The sequence below is a fragment of the Musa acuminata genome, chromosome BXJ1-8, assembly GCF_036884655.1.
Source record: "Musa acuminata AAA Group cultivar baxijiao chromosome BXJ1-8, Cavendish_Baxijiao_AAA, whole genome shotgun sequence".
Classification (NCBI taxonomy): domain Eukaryota; kingdom Viridiplantae; phylum Streptophyta; class Magnoliopsida; order Zingiberales; family Musaceae; genus Musa; species Musa acuminata.
This window is the reverse complement of record NC_088334.1, coordinates 18,381,235-18,403,845: the sequence shown is the minus strand read 5'-3', so window position 1 is coordinate 18,403,845 and position 22,611 is coordinate 18,381,235.

The window sequence follows — 22,611 nt, the reverse complement described above, 5'->3', positions numbered from 1 at the left end:
CACTATACTTTTTGTTACCAGACTTGTAGGTTTAGAAGTTCTAGATCTAGCACAACCAATCATCGGGAGTGGAAGCCAATCTTACGAGGACTATTAAGTGCTGATAAAGGATCAACCACTCTCGGTGTCATGAGAGGAATATCCTTTATATTCTTGCTTAGATAAATCCCTAGCTAGGGTCATTCAGATTATGAGAGAAAGAGTTCTCTGAGAGAATCCGATTAGAGCGCGACTCGAGTAGAAACCATATAGGTTTGGCAACACTATGCCCGGTATATGGTCCCTGGGATATTAGATAAATGAGGGACTATAGGTACACAATAATTGAGAATAGACATGTCCAATAGATTGGATTCCCCTGTAATATCTGGGGACTATGGCGTAGTGGCCTAGTACGTTTGTAGTTGATGAGTCGAGTGAATTATTATGAAGATAATAATTCATTAACCTAGAAGGAGTTCTGATAGGTATGACTCATGGCTAGCTCAATATTGGGTCTAGAGGGTCACACATATATAGTAGGCATTACGACAAGTAGAGGTTTGGATATGAGATATCCGTCGGAGCCCCTATCTTATTGGATATCCAATAAGCCCCTGAATTATTAGATCCTATTGATGAGATCCAATAAGTGCCAATGAGAGATTATTGGATAGAGATCCACTAATCTAAAAGGTTGTGTAGTTGGATGGAGATCTAGTACCCAATAAGGCAGGATCCATTAGGGTTAAATTGACAAGGGACCTCTATAAATAGGAGAGAACCAAAGGCATATATGCTAGAGCTTCTCTTAGTTGCTACCTCCTATTCTCCTCTCCCCTTCTCCTCTTCAGATAATAGGCTTGGAGATTTGAGGAGCATTGTCGCAGCTCTATTGTGTGGATCACCGCTAGAGAGGAGGACGCTTAACCTCCTTCGCCCTTTTCTACAGATCTGTAGGGATTCAGAGATATATGATCTCCCTAGGTAACACAATCTTTTATATATACAATTTTTAGTTTTATGGATTTTACATACCAATCTTTGTAAGATGATGAACATAATTTATGGGAAATTTGGGGATTTTTTTTTTCTGTTCTTATGCTATACATGTGATGTCGCCCATATAATTCCCTACAAGTACCACCGCCTAACATAGTTTGGGAGATTATGTCTGGATGGTACCACCACCCAAACAGCCTAGAAAGCTGAGCCTTAGGCGGTTCCACCACTAAACCTAGTGGCTTCGGGTCACTGAATGGGCTATCTATCCTACCCAATTCAACTCTAATTAGGGCCCAATTAGCGCCTATTTGAGTTAGTAGGGTTACTCCCCAAACTAACTCAAATTGACACCTAACTATGATAAGTAAGGCTAAAATAATTACAATACTAGTAATCTCAATTGTTCGACATGTCAATTATTCATCCGAACTTCCGGTGAACTTCCAACGAACTCCCAACGAACTCCTGGTGAGCTTTCGATGAGCTTTCGGTGCATCGTCTGAACCTTTGGCGTAACGCTCGATTCATTTGTTCTCAACGTATTGTCCAATTCATCCAGCTTGATGCCCGATCTTTGACACTAGCCCAACATCTGATTCTCTGATTGTTTTGCCTTTTCATGATCATAGTTAGTCCTACAACACTTTTCTCGATACACTAATTATATCATAAATCAATTGATTTCATCATCAAAATATGAGATTCCACAATATCCCACTTTTGATGATGACAATCAATTGATGATAGGGTTAACCTTAACTCTACCTATCTATATACCATATCGAAATAAGGCATACTTGAATTCAAAAGAAAATTAACTTTTGAATTCAAGTGAAATAATTTTGATCATATTACATCATTTCAAAATTTCATACATTATGTATCATAGTTTCAAATTATCAAAATGTAAGATGCATAATCTCAAAACATTACAACTCATCATCACTTCAAGAAGAAAAGTGCAACAAGTAATTGATCCATACAAGCTAGTATTTCAGTAAGTTTTACACCACTTTAGAACATGCAAGTTAGCAAGTTTTTAAGATGTAAAATTAAGCAATATTTTTACTTCTTAAGATTTGCAAGATGTTGAATTTTGGATTTTAATGATGAAATCAATTGATAAGTTTATGATATAATATATATTTTAAGTGATGTAGGACTAACTTCGATTATGGAGAGATAATTTGATTAAAGCAGGAAGAATCAATGTTGGGCCGAAGTGGAACATGTCAGAAGATTGGACGTTGAGCTGAAGGATCGGTAGACATATCGGTAAAAGACTTCGGGCCATGAGTTCGGGCATCGGGCCAAGAAGATTGGATATTACACCAAAGAGATTAGATGTTACAAGAAGACAATATGTTCATTGGGCATTATGCTGAAGAAGAGGACGATACGCCGAAGGGTCGGACGAAGCGCCGGATGAACCAATGACATGTCGGACAACATGTAATTAATGCTTTATAATAATTTATCTAGATCGAGTTAGTTTAGTTCTAATTCAGTTAGTATTGGGGTGAAACAATGTCAACTCAATTAGGGGCTAATTGGACTTGAATCAGAACTGAATTAGGCCTATTGTTTGGCCCATTCAATGTCCTATAGTAGGGTCAAGCAATGGTACCGCCAAACTGGGAAGTGGTACCATCTAGGCATAATCTCTCATATTGTGTCAAGCGGCGGTACCGCCAGACTGGGTGGTGGTACCTCCTAGTGTCAGACTGACAAGCGGTGGTACTACCCAATACTAGTGGTGGTATCGCCAGTACCCCGAAATCCTAAGGATTTGAATTTTGGATCTAAATTTTGAAGTCATTTGGGGTCTATAAATATCCCACAAATTTCTGTTTAGAAGACACTTGAAAATAGTGTAAAAACTCTATGATTCCAAGATTGTAAACTCTTTTAAGTATAGAGTCCCTCCTCCAAGTGCTTAGTGATAGTCCTAAGAGAAGTGTGTGAGGGAACACTTGTAAAAGAGATGTGTAAAGGTTCTCTCCTAAACCAGTGAAAAGGAGAAAGAGTATAAAGGTAGTTGATCTTCGCCCATTGGAAATAGGATTGGTAGAGGAAGTCGGTGGCCTTAAGTGAAGAGGAATCGAGAGTGGACGTAGGTTACGATGACCGAACTATTATAAATTCGGTGTACTCGACTTGTAATTCAGTTCTGCTTTTTATTCTCATATTATAAACTAATTTACTTGCTTACTACTTCTACTACACTTACAAATGCACTTTCAAGTTAAACTCATCTTTCTGATATGAGCTTTATCGAATGATATTTTTGAATTGATGTAAATTTTCGTAAGCACTAATTCACACCCCCCCTCCCCCTCTTAGTGCCGATTTTGGTCCTAATAGCTAGTATCAAAACCAAGTTTTTCTCGATTGGATTAACACCCAAGAGAGATGGCTTTTTTCGACTTTCAAGAGGGTCTTTCTATAACTCATCATCCTATGTTCAATGGAACGGACTACACTTATTGGAAAACTCGGATGAGAGTTTTCTTGCTTTCTTTGAACTTTGATTTATGGAATATCTTTAAACTTGGTTTTCAAACCTCCTCTAAACATATGAATGAATAGAACGGCTTTGAAAAAATACTATTTTCATTAAATGTAAAAGCTATGAATGCTTTATTTTGTGCTCTAGATAAAAATGAATTTAATTAGATTTCTATTTACGAAATTACGCATGACATTTGGCACACTCTTGAAGTCACACACGAAGGCACAAGTAGGGTTAAAGATTCTAAAGCTAATTTTTTTATGCATAGTTCTAAATTATTTCGAATGGAACAAAGCAAAACCATTAGAGATATGTACACCTATTTTATGGATGTTGTCAATGGTTTAAAAGCTTTTGGCAAATGTTTTTTGAATTTTAAACTTATTAAGAATGTTTTACGATCACTTTCTAAAAATTAGGATTCGAAAGTAATTGTAATACAAGAGGCAAAGAACCTAAATAACTTTATACTTGAAGAACTTATGCAAGGCACATGAAAAACTATTAGAACCCTCATGGATTCTAAGCTTGGGGATGATCTCTTTAGGGAATCGGCCTCCTTAGAACTCTATAAGGGTTTCTTCCTCTAGATTGCTACTCAAAGGTTACTAGAAAGATTCATCAATTTTTTCTCAAAAGAGGATGAATACATGACTATTTATAAGGCTTCTAAACCTCAACTCCTAATAGGACTCCTACTCAAGACTCCAAACTAATCCTAACCTTAGCCGGCCTCTTCACCTCTTTAATAGGGGTCAGATAGGTATATTTTACATGAATGCCCCTTTCAATAAAACTCAATTATGACTCTCCTAGCTAGAGTCCTAACAGACCCCCCTCTCTTCAAATCAGTCTTGTCCTCGAGGCTGATGATCCATGAATTTTAGGAATTTGATATTCAAGTCGTCATATTTCTCCCAAGTGGCATCTTCTATTGGTAGGATAGCCTAGTGTATTAGCACTTTAGTAGTGGGTCGTTGTCATCGAGTCATAATCCGTCGATCAATAATAGCACTCGGTTGGGTTTGGAGTTCTCCTTAGGTAGTCATATTTGGTAGATGTCTTTAGGTTGCCTTGTTTTATCCCAACTTGAGCTTTAAACATGACATATGGAAGACTGGATAGATTCGGGAGCTGACGGGTAAGTCCAATCTATATGCTACCGCTTCGATGCGCTCCAAAATTTGGTAGGGTCTATAGAACCAAGGTGAAAGCTTCATAGATGCTCTGGTTTGGATTAATGTTTGCTTGTATGGTTGGAGTCGTAGGAAGACCCAATCTCCTATTGAAAATTCTCTTTCACCTTTGTGTTGATCATATTGCTATTTCATCCTTACTTGAGTTGTAGTGAGATTATCTTTTAGCAACTTCAACATTTTGTCTCTATCCCGTAGTTCCCTGTCTACTTATTTTATGTTAGAGGTGGACAACACATATTTTGGGATCACAAGGGGAGGTCGACCATTCATAGCCTTATAGGGAGTACATTTTATGGATGAATGATAAGTTATATTATACTACCACTCAGCCCAGGGAAGCCACTTTGTCCACTCTTTTGGCCGATCACTAGTGAAGCATCTGAGGTATGTCTCTAAGCACCTATTCACCACTTCAGTCTAGCCGTTGGTTTATGGGTGATACGTCGTACTCATTTTTATTTTAGTACCCTACATTTGAAATAACTCTGTCCTGAAGACCCTATCATGATCACTTACAATAGATCTCGGAATCCCATGTAATTTCATAATATTCTTTATAAAGATTTGAGCAATACTAGAAGCGGATTACGAACAGCACAAAGGTGAGCATGCTTTGTAAGGTGATCAACCACGACAAAAATTGTACCTTTTTCTTGTGATGAGGGAAGCCCTTCGATGAAGTCCATTGATATATTAGTCCATATTGAGTCCAGGATGGGTAAAGGTTGCAGCTTTCCGGGACTTGCCATTGTCTCGCCTTTATGTAGTTGACATACATCACATTGTACCACAAAATTAGCAATAATATTTTTCATCTCTACCCAATAAAATTTTTGCTTAATTCTCTTATAAGTTCTAAGGAACCCGGAGTGTCTGGCTATAGGTGTGGAATGCATCTCTTGAAGGATAGTCTTTATGCAAGTAGAATTTGGCACAAGCACAATGCGTCCCTTATAGAGCAATTCTTTTGAGTCCCAATTATAATGAGCCATGGAGCTTGGTGTTTCCTCCAATTTTTTTATGATCTTACTAGTCTCCAGATCTTTTTTCCATTCCCTCTTAATATCCTCAAGGAAGTCGGTAGTCGGAAGTGAAACGGTTGAAAATTCAACTTGCTCGGGTAGCCACGAACGCGTATTTGCAATAATATTCTCTTTCCCCTTTTTGTAAGTTATTTCATAATCATATCCAAGAAACTTTATTACATATTTTTGCTTCTTGGGGAAAGATATCTTTTGCTCTAAGAAATTTTTAAGCTTTTATGGTCGGTCTTGATTTGAAAGCGTTAACCGATCAAGTATGGTCTCCATTTGGTCACCGCTTGCATAATCATGAGCATCTCCTTGTCGTAAATAGTCATCCTGAGATAGGAAGGAGATAATGCCTTACTAGTATAAGTGAGGGGACTGCCATCTTGCTTTAGTATAGCACTAATTCTGACTCCGGAAGCATCAGCTTCAATAACAAAAGTCTTGCCGAAGTCGGGTAGTGCTAGTACGGGCGTTGTCGTCATTGCGACTTTAAGTTCATCGAAGGTGGTGGTGGCTTTGTCCAACCATTGAAAAGCATCTTTTTTCAACAAGGGGTGCACTGATCTTTCCATAGATTTTCACGAACTTGCAGTAGTAGCCTGTTAAACCGAGAAAGCCATGTAGCGGTTTTATGTTTCTCGGGGTCAGCCAGTTCTGCATTGCTTCAATCTTGGAGGGGTCCATCGCCACACCTTCCTTTGATATGATATGCCCAAGATATTCCACCTTCTATTAAAGAAAGTTACACTTTAATTTTTTGATAAAAAGAATATGTTCTCGTAAAATCGTTAACACAAATCATTAGTACTGAAAATGACTTTCAAGAGAAAGGTTGTAAATAAGGATATCATTGAAGAAAACCAGCACAAACTTATGAAGATAATTTCAAAAAATATCATTCATAAGGCTCTAGAATATGGAGGGAGTATTGGTGAGACCAAAGGGTACTACAAAAAATTTGTAGTGGCCATTGTGTGTTCGAAAGACGGTTTTTTATATGTTTTCTTCGCATACTCGTATTTGATGATACTCGGATCGAAAGTCTAGCTTTGTGAAGACTCATGGTTCCTTTAATTCATTGAGCAATTCATCTACTATTGGAGTAGGGTATTTGTCCTTGATGATTATGCCAGTGAGAGCTCGGTAATCAATGCACATTCGCCATGTTTTGTCCTTATTTCGTACGAGGAGCACCGGTGAAGAGTAGAGGTTGCAACTTGGCCGAATAACTCCTATTTTGAGCATCTCCTTTACAATCCTTTCTATTTCATTCTTCTAGAGATGTGGGTACTGATATGGCTGAGTATTTGCAGGAAGTTTACCTAGAAGAATCGGTATACAATAAGCATGCCAATGGGTAGGAGATAAGTTATGTGGTTCGTCAAATATATCTAAAAATTCAACAAGCAAAGGAAGTAGGCTTGGGTCTTCAAATTCTTTTGGCTCCCCCTTATTTTGTTACTCAAGTTATACCAAAAAGCTGCTGCATGCTTTGTGCAAAATCTTCTCTATTCATTGTGTGCAAATCGTCGTTACGTCACCCCCACGTTTCCCATGCAGTATCACCTATTTCTCCTTATCGTAAAATTTCATAATTAGTTTCACAAAGTTTCAGGAAACATCACCTAATATTGTTAGTCATTCAATGCCAAGTATGGCCTCATAATCATCAAGAGATAGGAGGAAGAAAACTGCAATTATCTCTTGGTCCTACAGCAATAATTTCACCCGTGGGCACCTATGATCACACTTCAAAATTCATCCGTCGGTGACCTTAACATCAAACCTGCTACAATTCTTAATAGGTAAGGCCATCTAGACAATAACCTTGCTATTCATAAAATTATTAGTGTTCCCGGTGTCAATAAGAATGGTGATAGGTTGTTGCTTTAGAAGTCCTCCCACTTTCATCGTTTGCGGGTTTGCGTAAACGGCAAGGGCATGCATTGTAATATCAACCAGTTGTTGTTCTTCATCTATGACCTCTTCATCATGCTCCTGGAGCTCCTCCTCTATGTCTTTAAGAGGTTCAATCAATAGGAGGTGGCCCCTTTTGCAGCGATGATTATGGTTCCACGGCTCATCGCTGATCGGTCACGTAGTTTTTCTCTTGTCAATTTTTTTGGTAGCGAAGGATGGCTAGGAGCATAAGGAGATTTATATGTCATGGCCCTAGGAGAGGTTCTCATCCTCCAAGCATCTTGGTTGAGTCATTCTTTTGTATTTGGGTGAAAGAAATCGCAGCCGTCATAGTACGGGGCGGCCATGCCATAACCTCCCCTTTTATCTCTGGCTCGAGTCCTTCAATGAATGTTCCTAACAATTGATAGTTAGTCCAATCACGAGCAAGGTAGGATAGCTTCTCAAACTTAGTTTGGTACTTTTGAATTGTAGAGGTTTGTTGAAACTTTGTAAGTTGGCCATCGATATTTTTATACTCCGTAGGTCCGAAACAATTTAGCAATGCATTCTTAAATTGATTACACGTTAGAGCCCCATGATTGTATTCCAACCAATTGTACTATTGAATAGCATCTCCTTTAAGGTGGATGATAGCAATTTCTACCATAATATCATCTGACGTTCGATAGTAGCGAAAGTAATGTTCGGCGCATGAAATCTACCCCGCCGGGTCTCCTTCCATCGTGGGAAGTCCACCCTCATGCATGGCTAAAGCATGTCCATGGGCTATCCCTCCTTCTCTGGGGACCTTTTTGAACTCTCTCCTTGCTGAAATTTGGTTGGACTCAGCGGTTGTCCAATTCTAAATTCTACAAACAAAGCACGCAATTTGTCCTCCAAGTGCGATTCAAGCCGCGATTTAATTCAAGATTCCCATGCTTTAAATTTAGCATCAATTGGATCTTGAGAAGCCATAGCATATGCCTATAGATTAGAGATGTCCCTATCTTTTTTGTATTTATGGGTTAATGGTATGGGGTGGTGGAAGGTTCAGAAAAGTTGAGGATCATGGAAAGGTACTACAGCAGGTTTTTACGTCTAAAGCGTAGCAGTTTGGACGTAAAAGGTTAGTGGTTTATATTGAGAATTTTTTAACAAAACTAAAGGAAAATATGCTATTAGGAAATGTCAAAGCTATCGTAAAAATTTTGTAGAGATTTGGATAGAAAAAACATAGTAGCAAGATCAAACAAAATGTGCTATATGGCCGGAATTCTGTAGTATATCTTTCGTGACAAAACTTGGGGTTGATCTCTTTAGGGGATCAGCCTCCTTGGAACTCTATAGGGTTCCTTCCTCCAAGTTACTACTCAAAGGCTGCTAAAAAGATTCATCTATTTCTTATCAAAAGAAGATGAATACATAACTATTTATAGGGCTTCTAAACCTCAACTTATAATATGACTCCTACTCAAGACTTCTACTTCTAACCAACTCCTAATATGACTCCTATTAAGACTCTTACTCAATACTCCAAACTAATCTAAACCTTAGTCGGCCTCTTCACCTCTTTAATAGGGGTCGGCTAGATAGGTTTTACATGAATGCCCCTTTCAATGAAACTCAATTAGGACTCTCCTAGCTAGAGTCCTAACATAAACTTAATGAACATGAGAATAAACTTCAAGAAGAACTTTTGACAAACAAAACTTAAAAAGTTCATAAAACAAAAATTAAAGAATAAAAATAAATTTAAAAAGGATAAAATAACTTGCTATGAATGCAATCGACCGAGACATTTAAAAAGCGAATGTCCGCAAGTGAAGAAGAAGCTACAAAAGAAGAAGAAAGCATTTAAGGCGACATGGGATGAATCAAGTGTATCCGAAGATGAGGTTGCAAACTACACCTTGGTAGCCTTCGACAACGAGGTAAATAACACAACCAAAATATCTTTACCTTACAATGAATTATTTGATGCATTCAATGATTTGTATGATGAATATAAATTAGTTAGTAAAAAATATAAGTTGTTAAAAAAGGATTATGCTTCTCTTGCAAGTAAATTTTAAAAATTAAAAAATGAGCATGATAATTGCATGTTAACTCCTTACACCAAGTGTGAAGATGTAGACTCACTTAAAAAAAAAAATTTATTTTTACAACAAATATTAGATAAATTTAAGATTGATATCAAATCTTTAAACATGATTCTTGCCAATAAGAGTCATGTACGTAGAAAAGAAGGAATCGGCTTTATGAATAACACTCAACAAAAGCCAACCACTTTTGTTAAAGGACTCATATTATATGTTTCCCTTGAAAACAAATATAATTTTTATGGTAAACATGATCATTTTGCATATAAATATCCATTCAAAAAGTATGGCTCACATAAGTTGATTTGGGTTCTTAAAGGAACCATGAATGACTTAATACCAAAAGCTAAGGATAATAGATCAAACCATGAGAGACCCAAAGCTAAATGGGTATCTAGAACAAACCCACCCTCCTTGTAGACATCTCTAAAATCGAATGCTAAGAGCAAAAATGATATTTTGATAGTGGATGCTCAAGGCTTATGAGCGAAGATCTAAAATGCTTCATAAAGCCCACTAGCCAAAACAATAAAGGAAAATTCATTATAATTAGAACTATTGTTAACTTGAGATTTGAATGAGTTATTAATCCAAATCATGATCTTGATTTATCAGAATTATAACTTGAGATTTTCTTTATATGAATCAAGATCGTTTACTATGATTCTTCTTTTTGCTATTTAATTTATTCAAATGAATAATAATTTTTTTCTTGATTTTTTTGATTTTTGATTCACAACTTGAAAGTTATTTTAGTACTCCCGTGTATTCATTAAATGTATATCTCATCATCAAATTAAGTTTTCTTGATATTCTTCATGTGATGATTTGATAATTAATGTAAAGGGAAATGAACTATAATATTATATTGTTCCCTTCTTTTTGACAATAACAAAGGGAGAGAAAGTATTGCTAGCCTATACATTTCAAGGAGAAAACTTACTAGCTTGCACATTTCAAAGAAAAGAAAATTTGCTAGCTTGCATGTTCTAAAATGATGTGAAATTTGCTAGCTTGTATGTTGTAAAATGATATAAAATTTGCTAGCTTGCATGATGTAAAATTTGCTAAAATTGCTAGCTTGCTCATCTCAAAAGAGAAGCAAAATTTGCTAGCTTGCACATTTCAAAATGCAAAAATAGGCTATCTTGCATATCTCAAAAGAGGCAAAAAAATTCTGCTAACTTTCATATGTGAAAAACTTGCTAGCTTGCATATTCAAAATTTGCTATCTTACTAGCTTGCATATCTAAAAACTTGCTAGTTACACGTCTCCTTTTTATTGATGACAAAGGGGGAGAAGGTATTATAATAATCATGCATATTATGTTGAATCTCAGATTTTGAGGATGAAGTCAATTGTTATTTGTTATCTAATCCATATGTTGAGATAAGTGTGCAGGATTAACTACGATGGAAGTAAGACATGCAGTAGGAGTTACACCGGAGTCAAAACCATGATCACCTTGGGGGTTCGAGAGTTCGACGGAAGTCCGGATGGTCGTCGGAGGTTCTGCGAGTTCGACGGAAGTCCGGATGGTCGTCGGAGGTTCTGCGGGAACAAATCCGAGAAGTCCAGGAGCTTGGCAAAGAAGCTCATCAGAACTCACAAAGTGGATCGTCGTAAGTCCAGGAGTTGGCCGAAAGTCCGCCGGAGCATCGTCGAGGGTTCGTCAGATGTTCGCTGGAAGTTCACCGGAAGCTTGTCGGAAGAAGCGATTGACGCACCGGAGCAAGTTGCAGTAAATGTCTTAAGAAATATCGTAGTTAGTATGTAGATTAAGCTAGGAATGAGAGGTGATCCCATTAACTTAATCTGGGGGCAATTGGGCTCTTAATAGACCCAAATTGGGCCGAATGGATCAGCCCATTTGGACCCAGATTTCCTGGCCGGCGGTGCAACCACCTAGGTCAGGCGATGATACCGCCTGGGCTCAGTCTCCGAGCGAGACTGGGCGATGGTACCGCCTGGGCTCAATCTCTGAGCGAGACTGGGCGGTGTTACCGCCCTTGTTAGGCGGTGGTACCGCCAAAGCTCGGTCTCCGAGGGGTAGTACCGCCTAGTTATGGCGGTAGTACCGCTAGGACCTCGGAAATCCAGGAGATGACATTTTTGAGCTCCAAATTCAAACCAGTTTTGGGCCTATATAAACTCCACCCTTTCCTGCATGAAAGGGTACCGAAAATCCAATCTTACTCTGTGATTTTTAGAGCTCAAAAGTGTTGTATAAGCTAAAAGTTTTCCTCCCTCTTTTCTTCTAAGTTTCGATCATTCAAGAGAGGAGTGAAAATTCTGTAAGGGTTGTCTCCTAAGCCCGTCAAAAGCAGTGAAATTGTAAAAGGGTGGTTGGCCTTCGCTGATTAAAGGAAGGCCTCTAGTGGACGTCGGTGACCTCGTCGGAGGAGGAAGCCAAAAGTGGATGTAGGTCAAGATTGACCGAACCACTCTAAAATTACGGTGCTCTCTGGTTTGCATTTATCCTTGCTGCTTACCTTACTGCAAACCTCCATATGTGCTTTACTTCCTCATTACTTTTGCTGCACTCCTTTATGAACTCACTTTCAAGTTAAGTTTCCAAAAATGGTTTTACGTTGGAAACGATTTCATCATACAAACGTTGTTTTAAATCGTCGGAAGTTATTGGAAAAGAAGACTTTCGCTCTTAATGCAAAGGCTATGAATGTCTTATTTTGTGCGTATGATAAAAATGAGTTCAATCGTGTTTCAGTTTATGAAACCGTGTTTGATATTTGGCATACACTCGAAGTGACTCACGAAGGTATAAGTAGAGTAAAAGAGTCAAAAATCAATCTTTTGATACATTCTTTTGAACTTTTCCGAATGAAACCGAGCGAGACTATTGGAAAAATGTACACCCATTTCACATATGTCGTCAATGGTCTAAAAGAACTCGGCAAAAGTTTTTCAGATTTTGAGCTCGTAAATAAGATTATAAAATCCCTTCCTAAGAGTTGGGACCCTAAAGTCACTGATATTCAAGAGGCTAAAGATTTAAACAACTTCCCTCTTAAAGAACTAATTGGGTCATTAATGACCTATGAAATAACTTGAAAGGCTCATGAAGAGCAAGAAGACATCCTTCCAAAGAACAGAAAGGATATAGCACTTAGAACTTTAAATGACCACTTGAGAGAAAACTTAAGTGATGAGGATTGTGACGATGACTTAGCACTTATAACAAGGAAATTCAAAAAATTCATTAAGAGAAACAAGTTTAAAAATGACACAAAAAATAAATTTGAACCTAAAAAGGACCAAGTTATTTGCTACGAGTGCAAAAAGTTGGGACACTACAAATGTGATTGTCCCTAAGCCAAGAAGAGAACATCAAAGAAGAAGGCGCTCAAAGCATCGTGGGATGACTTAAGTGTGTCCGAAGAAGAGGAGTCCAATACCGAGCAAGTTGCTCATTATGCCCTAATGGCTATCGGAGAGGAGGTAACAAATTTAATTGATGCAGATTTATCATTTGATGAATTATTAAATACCTTCTATGACTTATTTGATGAATACAAAACAATTAGTAGAAAATATAAATTGTTAAAAAGGGAGCATGATAGTCTTATTAGTAATTTTGATAAATTAAAAACTGAATATCATGTTAGGTTAGCTCCATGTATAAAATACTATGATATAGAAACTCTCCAAAAAGAGAACATGCTACTTAAGGACATATTGAAGAAATTCGAGGTTGATAGCAAGTCTTTGAACATGATCCTTACAAATAAGGGTCACGTTCTCAAAATAAATGGAATTGGATTTGTAAGAAGTCCTCACCAAAATCCAACCACCTTTATAAAAGGCCCTATCTTACATGTTCGATAGCAAAGCAAATGCAACTTTTGTTGCAAATATGGACATAAAATGAATCATTGTCCATTCAAGAAAACTAGCCCAAACAAACTGATTTTGGTTCCAAAAGGAACCATGATAAACTCTATATAACATAATAAATAATGTAGATCAGTTTTTAAGGCATCCAAAAGTAAATGGGTACCTAAAAATTATCCTTTCTTGTAGAGACATACACTATCACAAGCTAGGAGCAAGAGATGGTACCTTGATAGTGGATGCTCAAGGCCTATGACCGGAGATCTATCTTAATTCTTTAAGCTCACTAGCATAGACGAAGGCTATGTCACCTTCGGAAACAACAACAAGGGTAAAATCATTGGCAAAGGAACTATAGGTAACAAATCCAACTTCTTTATTGAAGATGTTTTGTTAGTTGATGGTTTAAAACATAACCTCTTGAGCATTAGTCAATTATGTGATAAAGGATATATCATCAAATTCGAATCTAATGCTTATATCATTGAAAAACTACACAAAAATACATCTATGATTGCATTAAAACAGAATAACATATACACCATTGACATCAATGATCTTTGCAATAAAATATGTTTCTCGGTTTTGAATGAGGATGCTTGGCTTTGGCATAGGAGATTAGGTCATGTTAGCATGAAACTAATCCCTCAAATATCATCCAAAGAACTTGTACGAGGAATTCCTTATATCAAGTTCATCAAAGATAATGTGTGTGATGCTTGTCAATTAGAAAAACAAATTAAGGGTAGTTTCAAATCTTAGAATCAAATAAGCACCTCTAGGCCCTTACAATTGATCCATATGGACTTGTTCCGACCATTCTCTACATCAAGCCTAGGAGGTAGCGAATACGCCTTCGTTATTGTAGATGACTATAGTAGATACACATGGACTTATTTCTTGAAACACAAAAATGAATGCTTTAGATATTTTACCAAGTTTTGTAAACTTGTTCAAAATGAAAAGGGTTTTATGATTTCATCAATTCGAAGTGATCATGATGGTGAATTTCAAAACCGTGATTTCCAAGAATTTTATGAATCTAATGGATACAACCACAACTTCTCTACTCTAAGAAATCCACAACAAATTGGAGTAGTAGAAAGAAAGAATAGAAATTTACAAGAAATGGCAAGAACCATGTTGAATGAACATAGCCTACCCAAATATTTTTAGGCCGAAGCTGTAAACACTGCATGCTATATTTTGAATAGAGTTCTAGTAAAACCCTCACTCACCAAAACTCCCTATGAGTTGTGGAACAATAAAAAACCCAATGTTTCATATTTTAAAGTTTTTGGGTGTAAGTGTTTTATCTTGAATGAAAAAGATGCCTTAGGAAAATTTGATGCTAAATCCGATGAAGGAATTTTTCTTGGTTATTCTTCGGTTTCTAAAGCTTTTCATATCTTCAATAAAAGGACTTTAATTATAGAAGAATCCATTCATGTTGTTTTCAATGAGATTTCCGAAATCAAGAAAAATGACTTTGATGATGATGTTTGTTTCGATTCTTTGAATTTAAATGAAACCCCTTCTCCAACTAGCAACTTGGATGCATCCACTTCTGAAACATCCTTACCCAAGGATTGGAAGTATATAGATGCTCATCCTAAGGAGCTAATCCTAGGAGACACATCTAAGGGGGTTCAAACACGTTCTTCTCTTAAAACTTTTTGTGCCAACACCACTTTTCTCTCCCAAATTGAACCGAAATGTATTGATGAAGCTATGAAAGATGATTCATGGATTATCACAATGCAAGATGAGTTAAATCAATTTGAGAGAAATGAGGTGTGAAAGTTTGTTCCTAGACCAAATGACCATTTAGTTATTAGTACTAAATGAGTCTTTAGAAACAAGCAAGATGAATATAGTATCATGGTTAGAAACAAGGCTAGATTAGTGGCCAAAGGTTTCAACCAAGAAGAAGGTATCGATTATGAAGAAATCTTCGCTTCTGTGGCTAGATTAGAAGCCATAAGGATGCCCCTTGCCTATACTAGTAATAATAATTTTAAGTTGTTTCAAATGGATGTTAAAAGCGCTTTTCTTAATGGCTTTATTTTTTAAGAAGTTTATGTTAAACAACCTCCCGGATTTAAAAATAATAGCCTCCATAATCATGTATTTAAATTAACTAAAGCTCTCTATGGTTTAAAACAAGCCCAAGGGCTTGGTATGAGAGACTATGTACTTTTCTTATTGAAAATAATTTCACAAAAGGCAAGGTCAATACTACATTGTTTATCAAGAATTTTGAAAATAATTTTCTCATTGTTCAGATTTATGTTGATGATATTATCTTCGATTCTACGAATGAATCTCTTTGTGAATCTTTTGCTAAAACCATAAGTCTCGAATTTGAAATGAGTTTGATGGAGCAATTAACCTTTTTCTTAGACTTATAAATTAAACAACTAAGCAATGACATCTTTATTAGTCAAACTAAATATGCTTTAGATCTGTTGAAAAAATTTAATATGGATAGCTCAAAAGCTATTAACACTCCTATGAGCACCTCCACTAAGTTAGAAGTTGATGAAAGTAGAGAAAGCTTCGATCAAAAAACTTATAGGGGTATGATAGGAAGTTTACTTTACCTCACTATAACTAGACCAGATATCATGTTCAGTGTAGGACTTTGTGCTAGGTTTCAATCGAACCCTAAGATATCTCACCTCAAAGCAGTTAAAAAAATACTTAGATATCTTAAAGGTACCACAAATCTAGGATTATGGTATCCAAAAACTGAGAATTTTGAGTTAATTGCTTATGCTGATATGGATTTTGCTGAGTATAGACTAGATAGAAAAAGCACATCAGTAACATGTCAATTTTTGGGACATTCCCTTATTTCTTGGTCATCTAAGAAACAAAACTCCATTGCACTATCAACAACCGAAGCTGAGTATATTGCAGCTAGTGCATGCTGTGCACAAGTTGTGTGGATGAAAAACACCTTAGAAGATTATAAAGCCAATCTTAAAACATTCCCATTAAATGTGATAACGCAAGTACAATATATTTAACAAAGAATCTTATTCAACACTCAAGAACAAAATATATTGATATTAGACATCACTTTATACGAGATCATGTTACTAATCATAATGTAATCATAGAGTTCATTGATACTAAGTATCAACTAGCTGATATTTTTACAAAACCTCTAAGTAAAGAATAATTTGATTTCATTAGAAGAGAATTAGGAATGTTAATATATCCAAATGCATGAACTTGTTAAGATTATTTTTTAGACTTTTTTGATTTAATGATCAAATAACTTAATTGCCATGATGATTTTACACAATTACATGCCTTAATTACATGTTGGAAATTATGTGTTTTGGATACAAAAATTTCCATGATAATAAGATGTTTTATCTTCATTTTTGAATTTGAAAATCTATAGCAAAACCTTGTCCGAATGCATGAAAGTGTTAAATTTCATTTTCAGATCTTCTTGATCCTAACAATCGGATTTTCTCGATACATTATTCTCTTCCGGACTTAATAAACATATGTCATATCGAGTTTTGGATTCACATCATTGATTTTTGACATATAGAATCAACTAGCAAATGCATCTCTCATAGATTTATCATGTGAAAAATATCTTTCGAGAAATAGATTTAACGATTCCTTCTTATATCTTTTGAGAAATAGTTTTGCGTGCAAGGATTTGATTCACACACATATCTTGATCCTTGTAAAAATGAAGCATGCTTTAATATCTTATCAATTTTAACTTCATTCGAGTAAGCTCACAAATGACTTTCCTCCTTCATGCAAAAAGATAATAACAAATAAAGAGGAAGAAATAACGAAAATCATCTCCATGTCATGTTTTCCTTAAGATGTTTGTATAATTGGTATCCTATCACTCATTATTGAAAAATGACATAAATCTAGTTAAAATTTGTTAATATCGTTCTCCTTTTTGTTGATGACAAAAGAGGAGAAATATATGAATTGATACTATGAGTGTCGAATGAGAAATATATGAATTGATGCTATGAGTGCCATATTTGAATTTAATGCTATATAAATTGATGCTATGAGTGCCATATTTGAATATGAATTATGTTATGATATCAAAAGCTTGCATCGAAATATATGATAAATTGGTGATAGAATTGTTATGATTGTCATATTTGCACTATGCCATATTTGCACTATGTTATTGCCATATTTGCACTATGTTAAGATATCTAGAGTATATATCGTAATTCTATAAATTGAAATCTTATCAGGTGATGAAATGCTATGATTGCTAAACACTTGAAACGTTTGTATTATGTTAAGATATCAAGAACTTACTGTTGAATCTCGTATTTTGATGATGAAACCACTTGATATATGTTTATGATTTAATCGGCGTTTTGAGTGACGCAGGATGCTTTGATCAAGATGAGACAATTAAAGCAGGAAAATCATGTTGTGCCGGAGGAACATGTCAGAAGATTGGACGTCGGGCCGGTGGATCGGTCGACGTATCGACAGAAGGCTTCGGGCCGTGGACTCGGGCATCGGGCTAAGAAGAGCAAGTATTGTGCCAAGGATATCGGAGTTGCGAAGTCAACTAGCCGATTGGGCAATAGGCTGTAGGAGAGGATGATGCGCCGAAGAATCAGACGAAGCATCGAGGGACCAATGACATGCCGGACAACTTGGTTAATTGCTTAGGATTAATTGTCTCGATCGAAGTTTTGTTATAAGTGTGCAGGATTAACTACGATTAAAGTTAGACATGCAACAGGAGTTACGCCGAAGTCAAGACAATGATCAGGTTGGGAGTTCAAGAGTTCGACGGAAGTTCGGACAGTCGTCGGAGGTTCTACGGGAACAAATCCGAGAAGTCTATAAGCTTGCCAAAAGAAGCTCATCGGAACTCACCAAGTGGATCGTCGCAAGTCCAGGAGTTTGCCGGAAGTCCGTAGGAGCATCACCGAGGGTTCATCGGATGATCGACGGAAGTTCGCCGGAAACTCGCCGGAAGAAGCGATTGACGCACCGGAGCAAGCTGTAGAAATTGTCTTAGGATTTATCGTAGTTAGCACAATGATTAAGTTGGAAATGGGAGGTGATCCCATTAGCTTAATCTTGGGGCAATTGGGCCCCTGAAAAACCCAAATTGGGCCGAATGGATCTACCCATTCGGACCCTGATTGCTGTGGGAGGTGCAATCGCCCAAGCTAGGAGGTAACACCGCCTGGGCTAAGTCTCCCAGGGAGACTGGGCGGTGCAACCGCCCCAGACAAGAGGTAGCACCGCTTGAGCTCAGTCTTCGAGCTCTAGCAGGCGGTGCAACCGCCCCAGTCAGGAGGTGCAACCGCCTGAGCTCGGTCCTCGAGCTCTAGCAGAGAGGTGCAACCACCCCTGACAGGAGGTAGCACCGCCTAGAGGCTCAGTCTTCGAGCTCTGCCAGGCGGTGCAACCGCTCCAGTCAGGAGGTGCAACCGCTTGATCCCGGAATTCTAAGAATTGACAGTTTTGAGCTCCAAATTTGAACTGGGTTGGGGCCTATAAATACCCCACCCATTCAGCACTGAAAAGAAAGAAACGAAAACCACCAAATTCTGATCTTACTCTGAGATTTTTGAGCTCAAAAGTGTTGTAATAAGCTAAAGGTTCTTCTCCTTCTCTTCTTCCAAGTTCAGATCTTTCAAGAGAGGAGAGAAAAGTTTTTTAAGGGTTGTCTCCTAAGCCCGTCAAAAGGAGTGAATCTATAAATGGGTGGTTGGCCTTCGCCTATTGAAGGAAGGCCTCTAGTTGACGTCGGTGACCTCGTCGATGGAGGAAGCCAAAAGTGGAGTTGGTCAAGATTGACCGAATCACTCTAAATCTCGGTTTGTATTTACTTTGAGCATATTATCTTTACTGCAAACCTCCTCTAAAGCTTACTGTGCCTATACGATCAGGTTTCAAGCTTTGCACTTTCCGAATCAACGTTTAGACGTAAATCTGTTTTTTCGCACGATTATCATATTTCAGTTTGCGTTTACGTTTTAATTTCTATCATAACTGCAAATTGCCTTTATATCCTTGCTTAAACTGTATCTCGCCTTATCAAGTGATTTACGAATCAGCATTTAGATGTAAATCAGTTTCTTCGTACGAACGTCGTATTTCATTTTGTGCTTATATTCTGGTTTTCATCATAACTGCAAACTGCCTTCATAGATTGACTTTAACATCATCTCGCTTGATCTTAAGTTAAAGTAATCTTAGAATCGATTTTCACACCGAAATCGTTTTTATCGTTCGAATGCAGTTTTAAACGCTGAAAGATTTTCGCTGCACTAATTCACCCCCCCCCCCCCTCTTAGTGCTCTTGATCCTAACAATTCGTATCAGAGCCCGGTATTTCTCATTTCGGATTTACACTCGAGAGAAATGGCTCTTCATGGCTTTAAAGAGGGTTTTTCGGTTGATCATCCACCGTTGTTTAACGGATTGGACTACACTTATTGGAAAACTCGAATGTGAGTTTTCTTGATTTTTATGAATTTGGATTTATGGAATATTGTTGAAAACGGTTTTCAACTTCCCTCTAAACCGATTAACGAATGGTCGGATTTGGAGAAGAAGTATTTTTCTTTAAACGCAAAGGCTATGAATGCCTTGTTTTGTGCACTTGACAAAAATGAATTTAATCACATTTCGATGTGTGATTCGGCTTTTGATATTTGGAGAACTCTTGAGGTCACTCATGAAGGCACTTGCCGAGTGAAAGAGTCCAAAATCAACATTCTCGTGCATTCTTACGAACTTTTTCGAATGAAGCCTTGCGAAACCATTGTTGACATGTACACCCGTTTCACGGATGTCGTCGATGGTTTAAGAGCTCTTGGCAAATGTTTTTCGGATTTTGAACTCGTAAACAAGATTTTGCGTTCTCTTTCTAAGAAGTGGGATTCAAAAGTAACTGCAATACAAGAAGTTAAAAACCTAAACAACTTACCACTTGAAGAACTAATTGGTTCGTTGATAACATATGAAATGGTGCACAATGCACATGATGAACATGATGGACAAAATCACCTTCCAAAGAACAGGAAGGATTTGGAACTCCGGACAAATGAATACCACTTGAGCAATGACTCAAGTGATGAGGACAATGATGAACTTGAACTTCGAACACTAAATCTTAATAAGTTTATTAAACAAAAATCTAAAATAGACAATGAACTTGAACGAAGGAAGAGGCCAAAGAAGAAGAAAACAAAGTGAGATGAATCGAGCTCCTCCGAAGACGAGGAGAAAATCAAGAAAGGCAAGGTGGCAAACTACGCCTTAATTGCTTTCAATGATGAGGTAATCGAAATCCCCCTAATTTATTTTAAAATTACTTGATGCTTTCATGATGTCTTTTCTCTTTTAGTTTAGAATTTATTTTCTTAAAAATTACATGTTAAAAAAAAAAAATTAGGATCATACTAAGTAATTTCGAAAATGATAATATTGCATATTTTGATTAACAATTTTATGCATGAGATTTTAAGCTGATGATAAGCATGTGTTATTTTCATGAGTATATTTGAAAAACTATGGCAAAAATGTGCTCGAATGCATGAACGTGTTAAGATTATTTTTCGGACTTTCTTGATTCAATGTTCAAATCACTTAATTGCCATGATGATTTTACACTATTACATGCCTTAATAACATGTTGGAAATTATATGTTTTGGATACATAAATTTTTATGATCATGAGCATGTTTTATCTTCATGATTGAACTTGAAAATCTATAGCAAAATCTTGTCCGAATGCATGAAAGTGTTAATTTCATTTTCGGATTCACTTAACAATTGGTATCCTAACAATCGGATTTTCTCATACACTTATTATATGAAAAATATTTTTCTAAAATGGATTTGATGAAATGATTCCTGCTTATAAATTTCATCTTGAAATATGAATGATAGTGTTTTTGCTTGCAAAGATTTATTTCACATACATATCTCCTATGATTCATGTGCAGAAAAAGAATTTATAAATCATAATACAATGAGATTTCTTATGCAAAAATAAAGTGCTTTTGTGATTCTTTGCTAAAGAAAATAATGATCTTGATAATTATAACATGAAGCTCTTTATAAATCAAGATCGTTCATTATGCTCTCTACATTTATCAAAAAGGAGTTCTTCAAATGAAATGCAACTTGCCTTTTGATTTCTTAGAATTCAATGAAGTGTCATATTGATATCTTGAAACTTGGAATATTTTAAAATGTGATCTTGATAAGAATGTTTCAAGTTGCTCTTTGTACTATATTTTTTCAAATGAATCATGAGCCTTGATATCATATATTTCATAATATAGAAATAACAAGATTTCTTTGCCTTGTATGTCTTGTGTGATGATTGTACATCAATTTGTTTTATTAAGAATTATATGAATCTTGATCGTGAACTTGTTAAAAATAATTGTAATGAACCATGAATCATATCTTTGGTATTCACGAATTGATCCTCATTGATATCTTTTATTGATATGATAAATTATCATCTCATGATATATCGCATAATTATATCATGCTTTGCGATTATGATCTTTGTTGAATTTTTACATTGATATTCATCATGACATGATTTCTTTGCATTGTTGTCTTGTATGCTTCATGTGATAATATGAATACATGAAACACTTATGATATGATTTTTATGCAATTCCTTGTATTCATGAAATGTTTATCTCATCACCTAATAATTCTTCTTGATATTCCTTATGTGAAGAGAAGAATACATGAAATATTCATTAATTTGTTTTGATATATACAAATAAGAAGTTTCGATCATGTATGGTAGAATATAATTTGATAAATTTGGTACCATCATGTTGCAAAATAAATGATGATTAGGAATCATGCATTAATGATGATTGTATATTTTATGATTTGGCAAGATGTATGCAATGATGAAATATTCATGAATTTGAAATGATGCATGCAATACTTATGACAATGATGTACATGATGTATTGCATATGATATGTATCATGAATGCTTTAAATGATGAATGTTT